This window comes from Lynx canadensis, chromosome F1 (assembly GCF_007474595.2).
Source record: "Lynx canadensis isolate LIC74 chromosome F1, mLynCan4.pri.v2, whole genome shotgun sequence".
In the NCBI taxonomy this organism is placed as follows: Eukaryota; Metazoa; Chordata; class Mammalia; order Carnivora; family Felidae; genus Lynx; species Lynx canadensis.
Genome location: NC_044319.2, coordinates 30,237,904 through 30,257,499, shown reverse-complemented (window position 1 = coordinate 30,257,499; position 19,596 = coordinate 30,237,904). Strand labels below are relative to the sequence as shown.

Genomic DNA, 19,596 nt, shown 5'->3' with positions numbered 1-19,596 from the left:
GGATGTGGAGAAAGAAGATCTCTTTTGCATTGTTGGTGTCAATGCAAGCTGGTGCAGCCACACTGGAAAACAGTATTGAGGCTCCTCAAAAAAATTAAAAATAGAACTACCCTACAACCCAGCTGTTGCACTGCTAGGTATTTACCCAAGAGATACAGGTGTGCTGTTTTGAAGGGGCACATGCACCCCAATGTTTATAGCAGTGCTATCAACAATAGCCAAAGTATGGAAAGAGCCCAAATGTCCATTGATGGATGGATGAATGGATAAAGAAGATGTGGTGTGTGTATATATATATATGTATGTATTACTTGGCAATCAAAAAGAATGAAATCTTGCCATTTGCAACCACGTGGATGGAACTAGAGGGTATTATGCTAATTGAAATTAGTCATTCAGAGAAAGACAAATATCACATGACTTCACTCATATGAGGACTTTAAGACACAACAGATGACCATAAGGGAAGGGAAGCAAAAATAATATAAAATCAGGGAGGGGGACAAAACATAAGAGACTCTTAAATATAGAGAACAAACAGGGTTGCCTGAGGGGTTGTGAGAGGGGGGATGGGCGAAATGGGTAAGGGGCATTAAGGAATCTACATCTGAAATTATTGTTGCACTATATGCTAACTAACTTGGATATATATTAAACAATGAATAATTAATTAAAAAAAAGATTTGAAGAAATAATAGTGTCAATAATAAGAGCCAATTCTTTATAATCATAGTCAAGGCACTTATGAGGCTGTGTCAGGAGTTGTCTTAGGTAATCCTCCTATTAACCTGATAAGGCAGGTTTTATTATCTCTGGTCATAGTGGGAAGATACGGTTAAAAAAAAAAAAGTTGATCCTTTCTAATACAAACTTTAAAAAAAAATTGTTAATGTTTTTACTTATTTTTGAGAGAAAGAGAGAGAATCTGAGGCAGGCTCCAGGCTCTGAGCTATCAGCACAGAGCCCGACGTGGGGCTTGAACCCACAAACAGTGAGATCATGACCTGAGCCAAAGTCAGACGCTTAACTGACTGAGCCACCTAGGCACCCCATCTAATACAAACTGTCTTAAATGCAATCCTAATCAAAATAGGAAGATTATGATTCTGAGTTCTGTGAACACATAGGCAAGTTATTCACTATCACTGTGCCTGTTTCCTCACATGCAAAATGGAAATAATAAAAATTCTTATAATAAAATATTAAATTAGTTAACACACAAAAAGTCTGTTCTTTGTAGCTATGAGCTTTTGTTTTTTTTGCACATATAAATTGCACATATAAATGAGATCATACAGTATTTATCTTTCTCTGTATAACTTATTTCATGCAGTATAGTGCCTTCAGGGTTCGTCCATGTTGTCGAAATCGGCAATATTCCCTTTTTTTATGGCTGAATAATATTCCTGTGAGTGAGTGAGTGAGTGAGTGAGTGTGTGTGTGCATGTGTGTGTGTGTACCACATGTTTTTTATCCATTTATCCACTGATGGACACTTTGTGTTTTTTTGCCACTATAAACAATGCTTCAGTGAACATGGGGGTTGCAGATACCTTTTTTAGTGTTTCTGTTTTCTTTGGATAAATACCTGAAAGTGGAATTGCTGGAACATACGGTAGTTCTATTTTTAATTTTTTGAGGAACTTCCGTACTGTTTTCCATAGTAGCTGTATCAATTTACATTCCCACCAACAGGGCACAAGGGTTTCCTGTTCTCTGCATCTTTGCAAACTCCTCTTATCTCTCCTCTTTTTGAGAACAGCCATTCTAACAGGTGTGAGGTGATTTCTCATTGTGGTTTTGATTTGCATACTTCTGATGATTAATGATTTGGAGCACCTTTTCATGTTATCTGTTGGCCATCTGTATGTCTTTGGAAAAAATGTCTGTCTATATTCTCTGATCTTTTTAAATCTTCTTTTCTTTCTTTCTTTCTTTCTTTCTTTCTTTCTTTCTTTCTTTCTTTCTTTCTTTTTTTGTTATTGAGTTGGATGAGTACCTTAAGTATTTTGGATATTAATCCTTTATCAGATACATGGTTTGCAAATTTTTTCTCCCATTTGGTAGGCTGCCTTTTCATTTTGTTGATGGTTTCCTTTACTGTGCAGAAGCTTCCTAGTTTGATGTCTCACTTGTTTATTTTTACTTTTTGTTGCCTTTGCTTTTGGCATTACCTTCAAATTTATTGATTGTAGAATTATTTATAGTATCTTTTTATCTTTTTAATGTCTGTTGGATCTTTCCTGATTTTGGTGATTTATTATATTTTCTTAGTCACATTAAGGATTTATCAGTTTTATTAATGTTAGAATATTTATTTATTTATACTATTGGATGTTAGTTTTCTATTTTATGGATTTCTATTTATTTCTCTCCTACTTAACTTTAGGTCTGACTTTTATTTTTTAAGTTAGGAGCCTACATCTCTGAGTTTTGGCCTTTTTTTCTATATATGTTTAAGATGATCAGTTTCCCACTAAGTACTGCTTTAGCCACATTCCATATTTTAGATATGTCATATCTTCATTATTATCAGTTCAAAATATTTTTTATTTTGTTTTGATTTTTTCGTTGTCCCATGGTTTTCTATTGCTGCTGTAACAAATTACCGCAGATTTATAATACATTATTTTATGGTTTTGTAGGTTAGAAATCCGAAATGAATCTTACAGAGTTAAAATCAAGGTATGGGCAGCACTGTATTCCTTTCCAGAGACTTTAGGGGAGAATATGTTAACTCTGCCTTTTCCAGCCTCTAGAGGCTGCCTGCATGCCTTCCTCCATCTTCTAAATCAGCAGTGTCCTATCCCTTTGACCATTCTTTCCTAGGAACATCTCAGTCTGATCCTCAGCAAGGGAAGGTTATCTGATTTTAAGGACCCACGTGATTTGGTTAGGCCTATCCTGATAATCCGGGATAATTGCCCCATCAAGATTCTTAACCTTAATGACATTTGTAAAGTCACTTTTAGCCTAGTTCAGTAATATATTTACAGGTTCTTGGGTTAGGTCGTGGCCATTTTTAGGGGCCCATTAGTCTGTCTGCTGCACCTGTGAATTACTTCTCAGTAATATACTTCTAAGTGTATCATAAGTATACACTTTAATTTCCCAGCATTGAGACTTTCCTAGTTATCTATTTGTTACTGATTTATAGCTTAATTCCATGGTGTTCAAAGAACTTTGTCTGAATAACTTGTTTTTTTGAGATTTGTTGAAGCTTTTTTTTATGGCCAAGTCACCCTGCGTATTTAATCATTTTAAATAGTACCTTGAAATGGAAATGCTTGCTACATTCAAAAATTATTTGAGGGTTTCATGGCTGTTGTCTTTTGTTTGTAGGACATTATCGTATAGTAGTCTCTGTCTTCTTTTTGGTAGTTAACCAATCCTTATAGAATAGTCATTCTGTATTACAGAATAGTCATAGCTACTTGTGATTAAATTGATTTTTCATCTGTATTAGATGTTTTTAAATTATTCTGTGACTAATGAAAACATACCTATTTTTGTGAAAAGGTACACAAGTACAGTCATGTTATAAAATAGTAATCTTGATTGAGTCCAGATCAGTGATAGCCCATTACCCTACAAAAGAAAAGTACACTGTAGGACAATAAAGAACAAAGACTTTGAGTACCTGGGACAAATAAAAGCAGAAACTGGAAACTCCAAATTGAATTTTTTATTAATTGGTTTGGTGTTTGCAGGGAAGGGGGCAATCCCCTGACTTGAACTAGTAATGAAAGACTCAGTTTTGCCCAGGCAACAAGAAGCAAAATGAGAAGGAATGGTAAGGAGAGGCATAGATGTGACATGGTAATAATCCCTTTAAATGAAGTGACCCAGTAATATAGGAAATAGACTGTAGACTTTGTCTTGTGTGATCTAGAAAGTCAGGTCAATTCTGTTCCATTCAACAAAACTTTAATGGATGACTGTTAATGTTCACTAAAATCGACAAGCAGCTTATAAGTTGTCGAAGGGGAGAGAGTGGTAAATAAACAATTTAAAAAGTGCCATTACTTTATACTTTCCTCTTTTTAGTATCTCTCAGCTGTCTTCCATTTCTCTATTTATCTTATTAGTTTTCATGATCCATTTTTATCAGAAAGTCTTACGGTAGATAATCTTCCTTACTTCTGATCTTTTATCATACGTACCTGGCAAAACCCCAGCCCTGGATTAATTTATCCATTTGCTTTCAAGTATCCATGTTTCCCTTGTTTCTGGCTTACAGAGGCAGACAACTGGGCAACTAGCTGAGTGCTATTAGAAGAAGCCACACGCTCTGGACAGATAGATAACCAAAATGAATTCATTGTTATTAATCTTAACTGGACTCTCAATAATGTTACTTACCCTTAATGTTCTTTTGTTAACTCTTCAGTGACTATTTCATCCAACCTCTGCTTTCCTAAAACTTCTGTTATTCCAATGATACCACACTTTTCTTAGTTAGTTCTCTAATTCTTAGGTTAACCTTTCTAAGTCCACTTTGCCAGCTCCTTCTTCCCCACTTGACCTTTAAATGTTGAAGTTTAGGGGCGCCTGGTAGCTCAGTCGGTTAAGGGTCTGACTTTGGCTCAGGTCATGATCTCACGGTTTGTGAATTCAAGCCCCACATCAGGCTGTCTTCTGTCGGCACAGAGCCTGCTTTGGATCCTATGTCTCCCTCTCTTTCTACCATATTCCCCCTTGCTCTCTCAAAATAAATAAACTTAAAAAAAAATAAGTAGAAGTTTATTGAGACTTCATTGTCAACTTGCTTAGCCTTCTTACCCTACTTTCTTAGGTGATTTCAACATTATGTAATTTCAGTGACCATGTAAAGTTGTATACTAGAAATGTAATGTGACACATATATGTAATTTAAAAAAACTTCCAGTAGCCACATTAAAACTAAGACTTCCACTGACTCATATGTGGGATTTAAGAAATGAAACAAATGAAAAAGAAAAAAAAAAAAAGGAGACAAACTAAAAACCCAGACTTTTAATATAGAGGACAAACAGATGGTTACCAGAGGGAAGGTGGGTGGGGGAATGAGTGAAATAGGTGAAGGGGATAAAAACAAAACAAAAAAACAAGCAAACAAATTAGGACTTCCACTGCTGGCCAAGGTAGGTAACAGAAGCAGTATTCACCCTTCTTTTTTTTTTTTTTTTTTTTCAACGTTTATTTATTTTTGGGACAGAGAGAGACAGAGCATGAACGGGGGAGGGGCAGAGAGAGAGGGAGACACAGAATCGGAAACAGGCTCCAGGCTCCGAGCTGTCAGCCCAGAGCCTGACGCGGGGCTCGAACTCACGGACCGCGAGATCGTGACCTGGCTGAAGTCGGACGCTTAACCGACTGCGCCACCCAGGCGCCCCAGTATTCACCCTTCTTATTGAAGCAACTAAAAAACCAAACAAAGTATATGTAACGGTGGTTTTCAAGTCACTGGATATTAGACAGCGAAGGACAGTGGTTTCTGAGAGATAGAAAACAGATAAGGTGAACTTTGATGATTGCCTAGCTTACTGTCTTGAGTTTCTAGGTTGTAGCTAAGGAAGAAGGAAGGCAGATGAATTGGGTCAAAACCTCTAAGTTGAGGAGATGGGGCTGAATCCAGCAAGGCCAAGGCAGAGTTAGCAGGAAGGCCTTATTGGGTCATTGTCTGATGTCTAGTGTTTTATCTAGAGAGGAGATGGCTCTACAGAGATTTGCAGAGTATCCCTTGGAATACTTAACAGAGTAGTGATCAGTGCTTGGCCAGGAGAAACTACCCAGGGCCAGAGAAAGATCCATTGAAAGAATTAGGGGAAACATTGTGGGTGCTCACACAGGGCTGGGAATAGTGTCTTTTCCTAACAAGTCATCTTGAAAATCTGTTTCATGGGGCATTGGGTAGAATATTCAAGAGTCTTACCCCGTTAGTGTGAAATAGTTTGCTCCAGACCCACCCTAACAAATCTTAGAAACAAGACCTAAAAGGATCAGACTGCTTCCAAGAATCATAACTGTATTCCAGAACAAAGCTTAACAGTATTTGTAGGAATAAGAAAGTATCTACCACACAATAATGTAAATCCACAATATCTGGCATCTTTAAAAACTTACCGTTTGGGGCGCCTGGGTGGCACAGTCGGTTAAGCGTCCGACTTCAGCCAGGTCACGATCTCGCGGTCCGTGAGTTCGAGCCCCGCATCGGGCTCTGGGCTGATGGCTCAGAGCCTGGAGCCTGTTTCCGATTCTGTGTCTCCCTCTCTCTCTGCCCCTCCCCCGTTCATGCTCTGTCTCTCTCTGTCCCAAAAATAAATAAATAAACGTTGAAAAAAAAAAAAAAAACTTACCGTTTATTCAAAGAAATAGGAAAAATTTGACCTGTAGTGAGGAAAAAAATCAATAATATTTGTAGAAATAAGAAAGTATCTACCACCTAATAAGGTAAATACACAATGTCTGGCATCTTTTAAGAACTTACCGTTCATTCAAAGAAACAGGAAAAATTTTTTTTTTTTTAAATTTTTTTAACGTTTTATTTATTCTTGAGACAGAGAGAGACAGAGCACGAACGGGGGAGGGGCAGAGAGAGAGGGAAACACAGAATCGGAAGCAGGCTCCAGGCTCCGAGCCATCAGCCCAGAGCCTGACGCGGGGCTCGAACTCACGGACCGCGAGATCGTGACCTGGCTGAAGTCGGACGCTTAACCGACTGAGCCACCCAGCCGCCCCGAAACAGGAAAAATTTGACTTGTAGTGAGGAAAATAATCATTCAGAACCCACTTAGAATTGACACACATTAGAAGGGAAGGAAGGATGAGGACTTTAAAACTTAATGGAAATGTGTTCATTATATGGAGTTAAGTAGAGCAATGGAAGATTTACAAAAGACCCAAATTGAACTTCTAGAGGTGAATGCTACAGTATGGGAAATAAAAAATACAAGAAATGAGATTAGTGTCAGATTAGATATTGCAGAAGAAAGGATTAATGAATTGGAAGACACAGCAATAGATACTATCAAAAATGAAATGGAGATGAAAAAAATCAATCAAAAATTATTATAACATCAGTAAGCTATAGCACAACTTTTCTCCATGTAATTGGAACCCCTAAAAAGGGAGGGAAAGAGGGAGACTGGATATTATTGGAATGAATAATGCCTGGAAGCTTTCCAAATTTGATGAAAATATTCCATAGGTCCATGAGACCCAACATACCCCAGGCATAAGAAACATGAAAACCTACATTAGGGCACATTTTAATCAAATCACTCTAAACCAGCATTAAGGAGAAAATCTTAAAATTAAAAGCAGGCAGAACAAAAGACATGTAGAAGAACAAAGATGAGAATGATGTCAGGTTTCTTGTTAGAAACAATGCAAACTATTGATTAACACCTTTAACATGCATAGAGAAAAAAAGCCTATCAGGTGAATTCTGTACCCAATGAAAGTGTATTTAAAAAATGAAGGCAAAACAAAAAATTGTCAAATGAGGAGTGCCTGGCTGGCTGAGTCAGTAGAACATGTGACTCTTGATCTTGGGGTCCTGAGTTCAAGTTCCACCTTGGGCGTGGAACCTACTTAAAAAAAAATGTTAATTGAGAGTGGTGGATGTGTTCATTATTTTGATTGTGGTGTCTTTTTGTTTTTGTTTTGTTTTGGGTTTTTTTTTTTTTTTTTTTGTCTAGATAAATGTCAATCAGAACTTTTCAAAGAACCAACTTTTAATTTTGTTTGTCTTCTATTTTTTAATCTTCTATTTCATTAGTTTCTGCTTCTCCTGCTTTCTTTTTGTGTATTTCACTCTTCATTGTTTAGAATTATTTCTCTTAAGAGGTGAAAGCTTAGGTTATTGATTTGCAATCTTTTCAACATAGGTCTTTAAAGCTATAAAGTCCTTCTAAGCACTGCTTTTGCTGCATCTCATAAATTTTGATTATGTTGCTTGTATTTTTATTCAACTTGAAATTCTCCTTCTATTTCTGTTTTTGCTTCATCTGTTTTAGGACTTTTATTAGATGCGTGCATGTTTATAACGGTTGTATCTTTCTGACTAACTTTTAACATTATAAAGTGTTTTTGTCTCTAGTAACATTCATTTTTCTTAACATCTGTTTTGTTGGATATTACTAAAACTATTTACTTTTTTAAAAAATTTTATTTATTTTGAGAGAGACAGAGGCAGTGCAATCAGGGGAGGGGCAGAGAGAGAGAGAGAGAGGGAGAGATTGAGAATCCCAAGCAGGCTCCACACTGCCAGCACAGAGCCCAACACAGCGCTCTAACTCATGAATCTGTGAGATCATGACCTGAGCTGAAATCGAGTCTGATGCTTAACCGACTGAGCCACCCATGTGCCCCAAGTTATTTACTTTTAATATGTTTGTTTTTTTGAATCAACATACGTCTCCTGTAAACAGGATACAATTGGATCTTTTTTTAAAAAAAATTTAGCCGTATAATCTCTGCTTTTTCATTGGCATTTTTAATCCATATACATTTAACATACTTAATAATGTGGTTAGACTTATGCTTGCCATTTTGCTATTTGGTTTTTTAAATTTTATTATTAATTTTTTAATTCTTTGTTTTTAAAAAAATTTTTAAATGTTTATTTTTGAGAGAGTGCGACAGAATGTGAGCAGGAAGGGGAAGGGCAGAGAGAGAGAGAGAGAGACAGAGACAGAGACACAGACTCCAAAGCAGGCTCCAGGCTCTGAGCTGTCAGCACAGAGCCTGACATGGAACTTGAACTCATGAGCTGTGAGATCGTGACCTGAGCTGAAGTCGTGTGCTTAACCGACTGAGCTACCTGGGTGCCTCTCTGTTTGTTTGTTTTTTTATGTCTCCTATCCTTTTTGTTTTTTACCGCCTTGTGTCATGAGTAGATTATTTTTTCTAGTGTACCATTTATTCTCTCTTTTTTTTTTGGTAGATTATAACATTTTGAATTTTTATTTTTCATAGTGTTTTTTCTGAAGATTATAGTAATAAGTACTTTAACTTAAAATATTCTACTTCATTGCCTTAATTCTAGTAATATATAGGAATTTTACTTCAATATAGATCTCTTCCTACGTCTTTTTGCTAGTATTGTCATATATGTTGCACTTTTATATAAGTCCTATAGTGTAGTCTTATATTGTCTAAATGGACTTATTCTTTAAACCAGTTTGGAGAAGAAATGAGCTTATCTTTTGCTTCTTTTAAGATTTTCTGTTTTGGCTTTTGATAGTTTGGCTATTATATGTTTAGATGTGGATCTCTTTGGGTTTATCCTTCTTGGCGTTTGTTTTATTCTTGGTATTTGATGATCTTCTTGGATATGTACGTCAATGTTCATCAATTTGGAAAGTTTTCACATATTATTTCTTAAATTTTCTGCCTTTTCTCTCCTTTTTCTGTTTCTTGGACTACATTATATATATTTTAGTATTCTTGATGGTATCTACAGATTTCTTAGCCTGGTCCCCCCTCCCTTTTTTATTATTTAATGTATTCATAGTTGATAATGTTTACTCATCTATCTTTAAATTTGTTGATTCTTTTTTTCTGTCATCTCAGTGTGCTGTTGAGTACTTTTTAATCCCAGAATTTCTATTTGATTTTGTTACAGTTTCTATGTTTTTATTGTTAAAATATACTTGATGATTTGTTGTCATCCTTGCTTGATTCTAAACCATTCTGTTTGTACCAATAGTCTAACTGATCTTTTGAAAATGAACCTTCATCATGTCACTTTCTTGCATTAAACTCATTGCTTTGAGGATAAGACCCAAAGATATTATGGTTTATGAGGCTATGAATGATTCGGTTTCTGCCTTTCTCTCCAGGCTCATATTGAATCAGTCCTAGTCACTTATTTTTTTTTTTTTAGCCACAGTGACCTTCTTTTACTTCCTAGAAGGCACTGTGGCCCTTCCCATGTTCAAATTTTCACAAAAGTTGTGCTCTGTTTGAGTGCTTTACTCTGCTTTTTCAACTGATATTTCCTCCTTGTTCATCAGGTCTCAGTTTCAATGATATTTCCTCAAGTGAACGTTTTTTCACCTCTGTTCATACCAGAAGAGATTTCCTGAACTTTGTTGTCATTGCACACTGTTTTGCTTCAAGTACTTATCATATTTATAATGAAATAATTATTTGTGTGGTTATTTACTGAATGAATATCTCTTTATTTACTTGTAATATCCTTGAAGGCAAGGCATTTTATCATTCAGTGTATTTCCTAGCACAGTGCCAGTTACCTAGGAAATTGTCTATAAATATTTTTGAATGAGAATGATTCTATAGATCAGTATAAATGGGCACTTGACCAGGGAGAAGGAGAAGGCTTATAGGGAAGGCTTCTGCAGGAGGTGATAAATAAGTTGAATCCTAAAGTATGTGTAGTAAACAGCCAGTATGCATTAAGGTAGCTTTTGAAAATACCAAATAGGTTTAAATGCCTCTTATCTGGTATATCAATATTCTGCACCAATATCCGTCTATTTGTCCCAAAGGTTTGACAATGTTTAGAATTCAGCCTTATGAAATGGCATTAATTATGTTTATTATTACATTTTATATTTGTAGCAATCATTATAAATAGTGGAACTCAGTATTGAGACTTATTGCTCATCTGACCCTGAGTTTGATTTCTGGCTTTAATAAATAAGTTTCTGTCCTATTCCCTTACCTTGTCTTAGTCATGTCTTTCCTCTTCCACCATCCTTGGAACTGGAGCTGTGTTCTGTTTTGATCAGACCCAACCCCAATTCTCCACAATAAGGGTTTGGCCTGAAACTAAAGCTTGGCAGCTGGGAAACTATTATTTGATTTTCTGTAATACTTTCCTCATGTTCTTATTGGGAACAAGGTGAGGATAGATAGGCACTTTTAGCATATCACAGTAGCTAATATTCAAGGGAAGAATGGAGTAGTTCAGTTTAGAAATATTTATATCAAAATAGTTACATAAGCTTGGACCTGGAAGGGTGAAATCTGCACTGCTTCTAAAAAATTTGGTTGTGAAAATAAATAAGCCTTTGTTTTCTAAGAGTTCTTTATTATGAGGGTTTTTCTGTACTGTAGGTAATCATCATAGATGTTTTCAAAATTGCTTTTTCAAAATTTTTTGAAAATGTTTATTTGTTTTTAAGAGGGAGAGAGTGTGAGTGGAGGGAGGGGCAGAGAGAGAGGGAGACACAGAATCTGAAGCAGGCTCCAGGCTCTGAGCTGTCAGCACAGAGCCTGATGTGGGGCTCGAACTCGTGGACCGTGAGATCATGACCTGAGCTGAAGTCGGACGCTCAACCAACTGAGCCACCAGGTACCCCTAAAAATTGCCTTTTTTATTTAAAAAAAAAAAATTTTTTTTTCAACGTTTTTATTTTATTTTTGGGACAGAGAGAGACAGAGCATGAACGGGGGAGGGGCAGAGAGAGAGGGAAACACAGAATTGGAAACAGGCTCCAGGCTCTGAGCCATCAGCCCAGAGCCCGACGCGGGGCTCGAACTCACGGACCGCGAGATCGTGACCTGGCTGAAGTCGGACGCTTATCCGACTGCGCCACCCAGGCGCCCCAAAAATTGCCTTTTTTAAAAAGAAAAAGGACCTTACCAAAATATTAAAGGGTTGTGCTTCTTCCTTCATTTTAGATTTTATTGGTTCTGGAAACAGAACTTTATAGAATAGAAACCTTGGGCCTTAAGGAATGGCTGTCTGAGGATGATGATTGGAATGCGATGTTAGTACATAGTAGTAGCAGTAGTAGTAGTAGTAGTAGTAGTAATAATAATAATAATATAATAATAATAATGAACATGACCTTCCCTTTAGTAGAACCAAAGCGTATGGATACAAAACAATATACTTTGGGCAGGATTTGGTTCTTCATTTGTCGGTCTCATGTCAGATACATGTGTCTGGTGGGTCTAGATGGAATGGATATTATACATTAAAAGCAATAGCAAACCTTCCAAACCTCTCATATACAGGAGGCTTAGTATCCTGCAAGCTGATGGGCATAAAGTCCTATCATTCCCATAGGTTTACAACTGCAGGAAGAAAGTCTGGGTGAATCATTTTCTGTCATATGTTTCTTGAATTGTTGGGTATTTTGGTATCAACTTTCCTGTTGAGAGTTTTATGTTTTAATGACAAAACTGTTTACTGGAAATTATAGCTTGGAAAAGAGAACCACTCTCCTGCTTCTGCAAAAAGCTAGGTAAAACATTGATATAGGGTAAAGTAGCTGTGGAGTTTTATATTCAGATTGTATGAATGGTAAACAGAGCATCTAAAATAACCACTTGCACATTGCAACAAACACATCATCATTTGCTTAAAAAAGAGTTATAATTACAGTTGACGAAGCATGGACACCATAAAAAATGCATTAGTTTGGCTTGACACATTAATTACCTGTTTTTGCAGATGTTTTTATGTATTGTTGTGTGAACAGTTTACAAAATAATTACAGGAAAGTCGTATGGAAAATAAACTAAGTGGGTGGTTTCTCGTCTAAATATTTTCATTCATGTGAATCTGTGTGAGGCACAGCTGCTCTATTGCAAAAGCAGAGAGAGAGATGAGGATTCTCGAAGGGTTTTTTATTAGATGGTCTCGGTCATCAGTATTCTCACATTTTTATATCTTTAGCAACACAGTTTAAAAACATTAAAATGAGAGGGTTGATTTTAATTCCTGTGATTACTGGAAAAGGCCTAATTCTGGTCAGAAGAAATATAGATATCTATGAGTATTTTATGTTTTATAATTAAAAACAATGTTTTTAAAGTTTATTTATTTTGAGAGAGAGAGAAAGAGAGCGTGCGCAAGCAAGGGAGGGTCAGAGAGAGAGGGAGAGAGAGAATCTCAAGTAGGCTCCCTACTGTCAGCACAGGGCCCGGTGGAGGGCTCTAACCCATGAACTGTGAGATCGTGACCGGAGCCGAAATCAAGAGTCAGAGACTTAACTGACTGAGCCACCCAGGCACCCCAGATATCTATGAATCTGAACAAAACTAAAAAATCCTAAGTGGAAAAACTACTGGCATTTATTCATTTATTTCATTTATTTCAGTATTAGCAGTTAGGCACTTTGAGAAACAGTCGATCGTTATTTCATGATTACTTGAGTTACATAGTTTTATTGAACTTACAGCTTAGTTAATAGTAATAGTTAAATATTGAGTCTTATGTAAATTACACAGAAGTTCAGTTTATCTATTCTCTTATAGGAAGTTTTGAAAATGTAAATCTGCTTTTTCTCGTGAGCTTACTGTTTTGTCATTAGTGGTCTCAAAGTGTGTTTCATTTGAAAAATAACCAGGTCGTTATGCAGGCATTTGTACTTTTATAAACTGTTAAGAAACAGATTTTCCCAAATTGTAATTGTCAAACAATAAAAAGTTCATAGACTTCATTCTGTTTTACATAGTGGTTTAAAATTATGTAGAGTATCTGTGCTTGTGTTTCTCTCAATGATGCTGTCATGACAATTTTTCATAAAATTAAAGTAGATTGTCCTTTTAGTCCAATCATGCCACTTCTATGCCATGTTCCTCCATATTCCTTTTGTATGATTTCACCTGCATAGATGATGAAGACAATAATTATAGATGACATTTTCTGAAATACATATACTGTAACTAGTTAAGTTAGAGAAAGGCATTCAGTTATAGAAAGAGGTAATTAGAATATCTCTAGGCATGAAGGCATTGTTATCAGACCAGGTAGTATTGGTGCAAATACTTAATTCATTCATTTGCTTCATTCATTTGCTTTCCCATTCATTTATTTGACAAAATATTATTGAGGGTCTTCTATATGTGATGTTCTGTGATAACATTGAAATGGCTGTAAACGTTGAGATAACTGTGTCTGGAACATCATAGATGCTCAGTAACTAGTAGGCATTTTGCCTTCTGAAGAGGATAGGAGGGACAGGAATATGTATGTTCTTACTTGTTGGGGAGGAGTTTCTTTGTTATCCTGAAATGGGCTTCAAATGTGATACGCTGTGGGAGTGTCGCTTGGCACGGTCTGAATTGTTTAAATGTGGAGATAAATATCTTCATGTTAAATAAATCTGGAAATGGAATGGAGTCTAATTCTGATATACACTAGTAGTTTAATTTTTTAAGGTGGGGATGCATTTAAGGAGTCTGTGAAACTTCTAGGATTCAGAAGAATTAACTGCTTATAATCAGCAATTCTGCTGGTTGCTTTACATCATCTTAAAGGAAAATATGTGATCCAACGTCATGATATCAAGAAAACAGTTTGTTGGAGTCCTCCATGGATTTACCACTTCTTAAGATGTCTCACTTAGAGCCGGTGAAAGAAATGAGCAAAAGCCTTTGTGGGGCTTGGGGGACTTTCGTATTTACTAGTATAGTAGATAAACAATTCTTAGTCTATGTGGAGTTTCATTTCCATATTTCCCCTTATTTTTATTCCATCTCAGAAGGCAAAATTTTAGCTCCTAAGTTTTAATTCTTCATTCCTTTTCCTTCAGGGTATCTCAAGCTCTTTTTAAATTTTTTATCTTAATCTTTTAGAAGCCATGGATAACAGCATAAGGGACACTTAGGGATTGACTATCTGTCTGTCTATCTGTCTATCTAGACAAGAGTTTATTGTCATAAAGAGACTGGCCAGGTGATGTTGTTTTGAGGGGATTGACTAGTTTTTTGGGCACTCCCCTTTAAAATGCAAAACAAAAAATGGATTAGGGAACAGGAAGGAAATAGTTGAATGTAGAAGACTGTCTCTGTAGGCATTTAACACTCTATGATCTAATGATGTGTTTTCATTCAGTATTAACTGATAGAAAAACTACTAAGCAACACTGAAAGGAGTCCTAATTGAGGCAATGCCTGGACATGAATATTATTATGACTTTTGCTTTTACTATTCTTTGGTGACTCTTTGGACTTTTGGGGTCACATAACACTTGGTTTTGAAAAGACATTAATATGGAGTTGGTTGAATGCAAATGGGAAGCAGATTCCGTGACTGACCCGGTTTTGTTATATGTGGAAAGGCTGATGGCCCCAGTTGTGGTAGACACGTAGAACCATAAATTACTGTTTTTCTCAAGGTTGCCTTTTGTTGTCAGAACACTTAGCATAAGTCAGAAATGGTAGGCTATACCTGAGAAGAACAAAAAAACCCATTAACTATAATAAATCAGCACTAAAAAAAAAAAAGCAACTATAACCACCAAGGCCATCGTATTCTTTTTGCTACTAAAGTTGTTACATTAAAAAAGAGAAAAAAGTAAAAGAAAAAAAAAGGGAAGCACCAATAAACAAAAACTCATTCCCTTAAAGCCAGGATGATTTGAATGTTCTTTCTAATGTAATAAATCTGAGTAAAAATCAGGCATGTTTGACCAAGAATATAGTGGCGTAGGAGTTACTGGAGAGTGTTTGTTGGAGTAGAGAAACAGAGATAAGAATATAAGATGTGCCTAAAGTAGGGTCTTATGCGAGGATTAAAGTCTGTGTGTGTGGCAAAAATCAAGTATAGTTCAAATAGTCTTAAAAATCCCTTAAGATTTTCCGTGAAATACAGATGTAGGCATACTGTCTTCCAAATAGTCTAACATGGCCAGTTTTTCCTTCAGCATTGATTTTCTTTTGTTGAACCAGTGAGGCATTAGCTATATTCTTTTTGGTGACTAAGGGTAGAATAACAGACTTGGAAGAACTACTTTTTATTCTGGTTTGTGAAGCTGATTTTCACTAGTGCTGTGAATAATAATGTCTTTTTATTTTATTTTATTATTATTATTATTATTATTATTATTATTTTTTTTTTTTTTATGGGTAAAGGAGAAAAGACCTGTGTTTTCCAAAGAAATCCTTGGGTAACAAGGATGTTTTGAGAGACCGCTTTTTCTCAGAAAGGCCCATTCTCTTGCACACTGTGTGAAATGTATACCTCTTTGTAGCTCTAATTTTCGTGTGTCCTTGTCTGTCATTTCCAGTCTCTTTCTGTCTGATTCTCCTCTGCTGTGTTGTCTGATAGGCTCCTGTCTCAACTCCTCATGCTTATTTTCTCGTCCTCTTTGTTCCCATACTCACTGGTACTTGTCCCGTGCTCTGTATTTTTCTTGTTCTACTCAGTAAAGTAGCACAATCCACTTCAAATTCAGTCACCTGAAGTGTGGTATCATAAGACCTGGTTTCAGTTTTAGTCTCTCATATTAACTTTTTAACTCAGAAAGACATTCCACATCCCTGAGCCTTAATTTCTTAGCTGTGTCAGGAAGGTAACATATCTCTTGTAAATAGAATTCGATGTAATGAAAGGAATGCCAAGTAGTGATGGCTTCTTGAATAAATTAGAATTTTGTGATCCCGTTATGTATAGACTGTGCCTTCTATAAAACTTAGTAGCAAGTCAGAGTTGGTGCTCTGAGAAATGCAGGCCAGGCAGTCCAGCGTTTCTAAAAATTTCAAGAACAACTTTGGACTTTCTCCTCATTTCTATTCAGCTACACCCGATTCTTTCACAGATCAGACTCTATAATCACCCTATCCCCATCCTCTCTCCTGATCAGAAATTGGTAAGGTGAAGAAGTCCAGGTTGACACAGTATACATAACACATGTTTTTGGCACAGTGGGACTTTTTGACATAAAGGGTAGTAAATAAGGGGAGTAGGTTTTCTCTTTTCGATGCCAGAGCCCAGTGGAAATTCTTACTGTATCTGAAATTAATAGAAATGTAGAGAAACTTATTGAAGGTACTGGTTTATCCTTAAGTAGAATGTAAAATATGTATCCATTTTTAAAAGCATTTGCTGGGTGGCTCAATCAGTTAAGTGTCTGTCTCCCTCTTGATTTCGGCTCAGGTCATGATCTCAGAGTTGTGAGATGGAGTCCTGCATCATTGGGCTCTGTGCTGAGTGTGGAGCCTGCTTAAGATTCTCTCTCTCCCTCGCTCTCTGCTCCTCCTCTACGCGCACGCATGCACTGTTTCTCTTAAAAAAAAAAAAAAAAAGAAGAAATGCATTTAGTAAGTGTCTACCTGGATATAATACTGAAGAGGTAATAGCTGCATGACCTATAATGGGATTAAAAGTTGAATTTCAGATAACTTGGTTTTCCTGGAAAAATAATACTTATGGGCTGTGTTTGTGTCTTAACAGGAAGATTAAGAAATTAGGGTTAGGGTCTACTTAAAATTTTTAATCAGTTAAAATCTGTTTCAAGTCATACTTAACAATACTTTGATCAGTTAAAATTATTCCAGAAATCTATAGATTAATCTTTTCTTCCTCATACTCACAAACCTCAGTAAGTGTCCAGCAGTAAAAATGCGCAAGAGGTGATTTTCATCCTTGGCTGCCGCTGTTGAGCAGCAGTGCTTGTGACCTAGTTTTAAGGGGCTGGTAAGGAAGGAGGCATAGTATGTATATTTAAGGTTACATTTAAAAAGCCTTCCAGTATTCCATCACTCCATTGTTGTTTCCATGGAAGCGGAACCACTATCAGCAGCAGGAGTCCATTTCAACTGCTGGCTTCCGGTTTTGTTTCTCTGTTACTATGGAGACTGCCTAGAAAGCAGCAGAGGCACCAAAAGTTTCAAAAACAATGATTTGATTACAAAATATGGTTTTAACTCCAGCTTGCATTAGGTGCTCCACAGCCTTGGCATTTTTGAATTTCAAATTATTTTGGGAAACGAATAGATTTTTTGGAACGAAAACAAATTTTGAGGTTGTATTAACTGTTGTAAGCACACTGCATTAAATAAATTGCCATAGTTTCCGTTACACCTTAGCCTACGATGAATAAGAAATTTTAAATGAGGGATCTAAATTAGGGCATGAAAAGGTATAACCTGATATGAGAAACTCTAGTGATAATGGGAGCAGCCGTTAGACTAAGTCCATGAAAGGTAAACTCAAAACTAAAGGATGAGTAATGTGTAGAAATAGTAAATGTTTCTCATTTCTGTGGCACATTTTACCTTCACAACATATTTCAATTGCTTAGGTAGCTTTCACAGATAGATTATATAAAAATAAAAGCTTGAGTTTAGAAATTAAATACATTTTTAAGGACAGAGAGGGATCATATTGAAATTTAAAAATTTTAATTTTAATTGAAGTTTGAGGTGTTGGAGAGTTAATAAATGTAGACTGTTCCATGGTTAAAAAGCAATAGAGATTCCCCCCCACCCTCCAGCCCCCAAGACTAGTTACAGTTTTGAAGTATTCATAAAGGAGAGAAGAGATGGAACAGTCATGTAAAAGCTGTGAAAGGAAGGTTTTTAAGCAAAACTGCACCCCCAACTCTGTTGCCGGTTTCCTTTGAGGGCTCTATTCAGTCTGGATTCTTCAGTTTGCATGCGAGAAAATCCACATTTGAACTCTAGTAGGCAAAGAATGGCAGGAATGTAGGTTTGGCTGAAATCTGGGACCCCAGTCGCACCAGGATTCCTTTTTTTGTCTCTCATAACTGCTTCCCTCTGTTAAATTCCTTCTTTCTGATTGGCTCTTAGCGCATTGGCAGAGACTGTGGCTGTTGGCAGTTCCCAGTCCTCTTATTTCCAGCGTCAATAGCAAAGAGGGACTGATTGGCCCAGTTTGTGTTGGGCCAATTCCTCCCTTCTCCACCTGTGGCCAAGAGGGCGGGATTTTGTGACTGGCTCAGCTTGTGACAGAGGGCTCACCCTTGACTATGTAGTAATAAGGGACAGAAGGACTGAGATCTGAAGCACACTAGCAGTTTTCATTCAGACCACCCTGTTAAGTGATGGTAGTGGTGGCTGAAGGTGAAGGGCTACAAAGGCGAGAAGGGAGCATTTCTCAGAAGAAATAGAAGATGCTATTCCAGGCAGAAATAAGGTTTTTCTAGTCGTCATCTTTTGGGGAAGAATGCCTGCTTTACTGTAATTCAGTTCAGTTCACTTCAGCCAAACAGAAACATTATTTTGTAGGACTTGGTTTAGAGAAAAACCAAGATCAAAAACCTTTACAATTTAGTGCTTCCTATATACAGCTGTCTTTGTTGTAGTATCTTTTATGTATATCGTCTCCTTTAATCTCTGCAGTCATTTGAAGTATATGTTTCCATTTTAGAGAATGAGGAAGAGGGTCAGAGAGTTGAAGTATGATGTATCATCGGTCACATGACTAGGGAGGCAGAGCCAGAATTTAGATAACCAGGGTTTCTAGAATGTAATCAAGGGTGCTTTCCACTGTATGATACTTGCTTTTTGGTTAACTTCATTCAGAAGATGCATAGGGTGAATTATAAAAAAAAGTACTGTGTATGAAGTGCTTAGATAAAAATGAGTCGTGAAAATATAGAATATTATTTATGAAAGGAGCCTTAGAGATTGTATACTACAGTGTTTTTCAAATGTTTTAACTTTCAGTCATGGAATCATTTCTTCAAATGAAATGTATTACAGGTATATAAGATGGGTAAGAGCATAGGATTGTCCTGCTCTGGAGAAGAGAGAGCCCAGAATTTCATGGGCTGGGCCACCTGTGTTTTGAAGTCTTGAGTATTCTGGAGGCCATTTTGAATACGCTTTGTTTAGAGAAACTGAGAGCCAGACAGGGTAAATGACTTGTTCATTTTCATATAATTG

General features: G+C 36.6%; 1 protein-coding gene across 6 annotated transcripts in view; it reads left to right on the top strand.

The window, feature by feature from the left end:
• The window catches only part of RPS6KC1 (ribosomal protein S6 kinase C1), a 179,968-nt gene that overhangs the window by 70,202 nt on the left and 90,170 nt on the right, over nt 1–19,596 (top strand). The gene's annotated exons all lie outside the window — the stretch shown is intronic.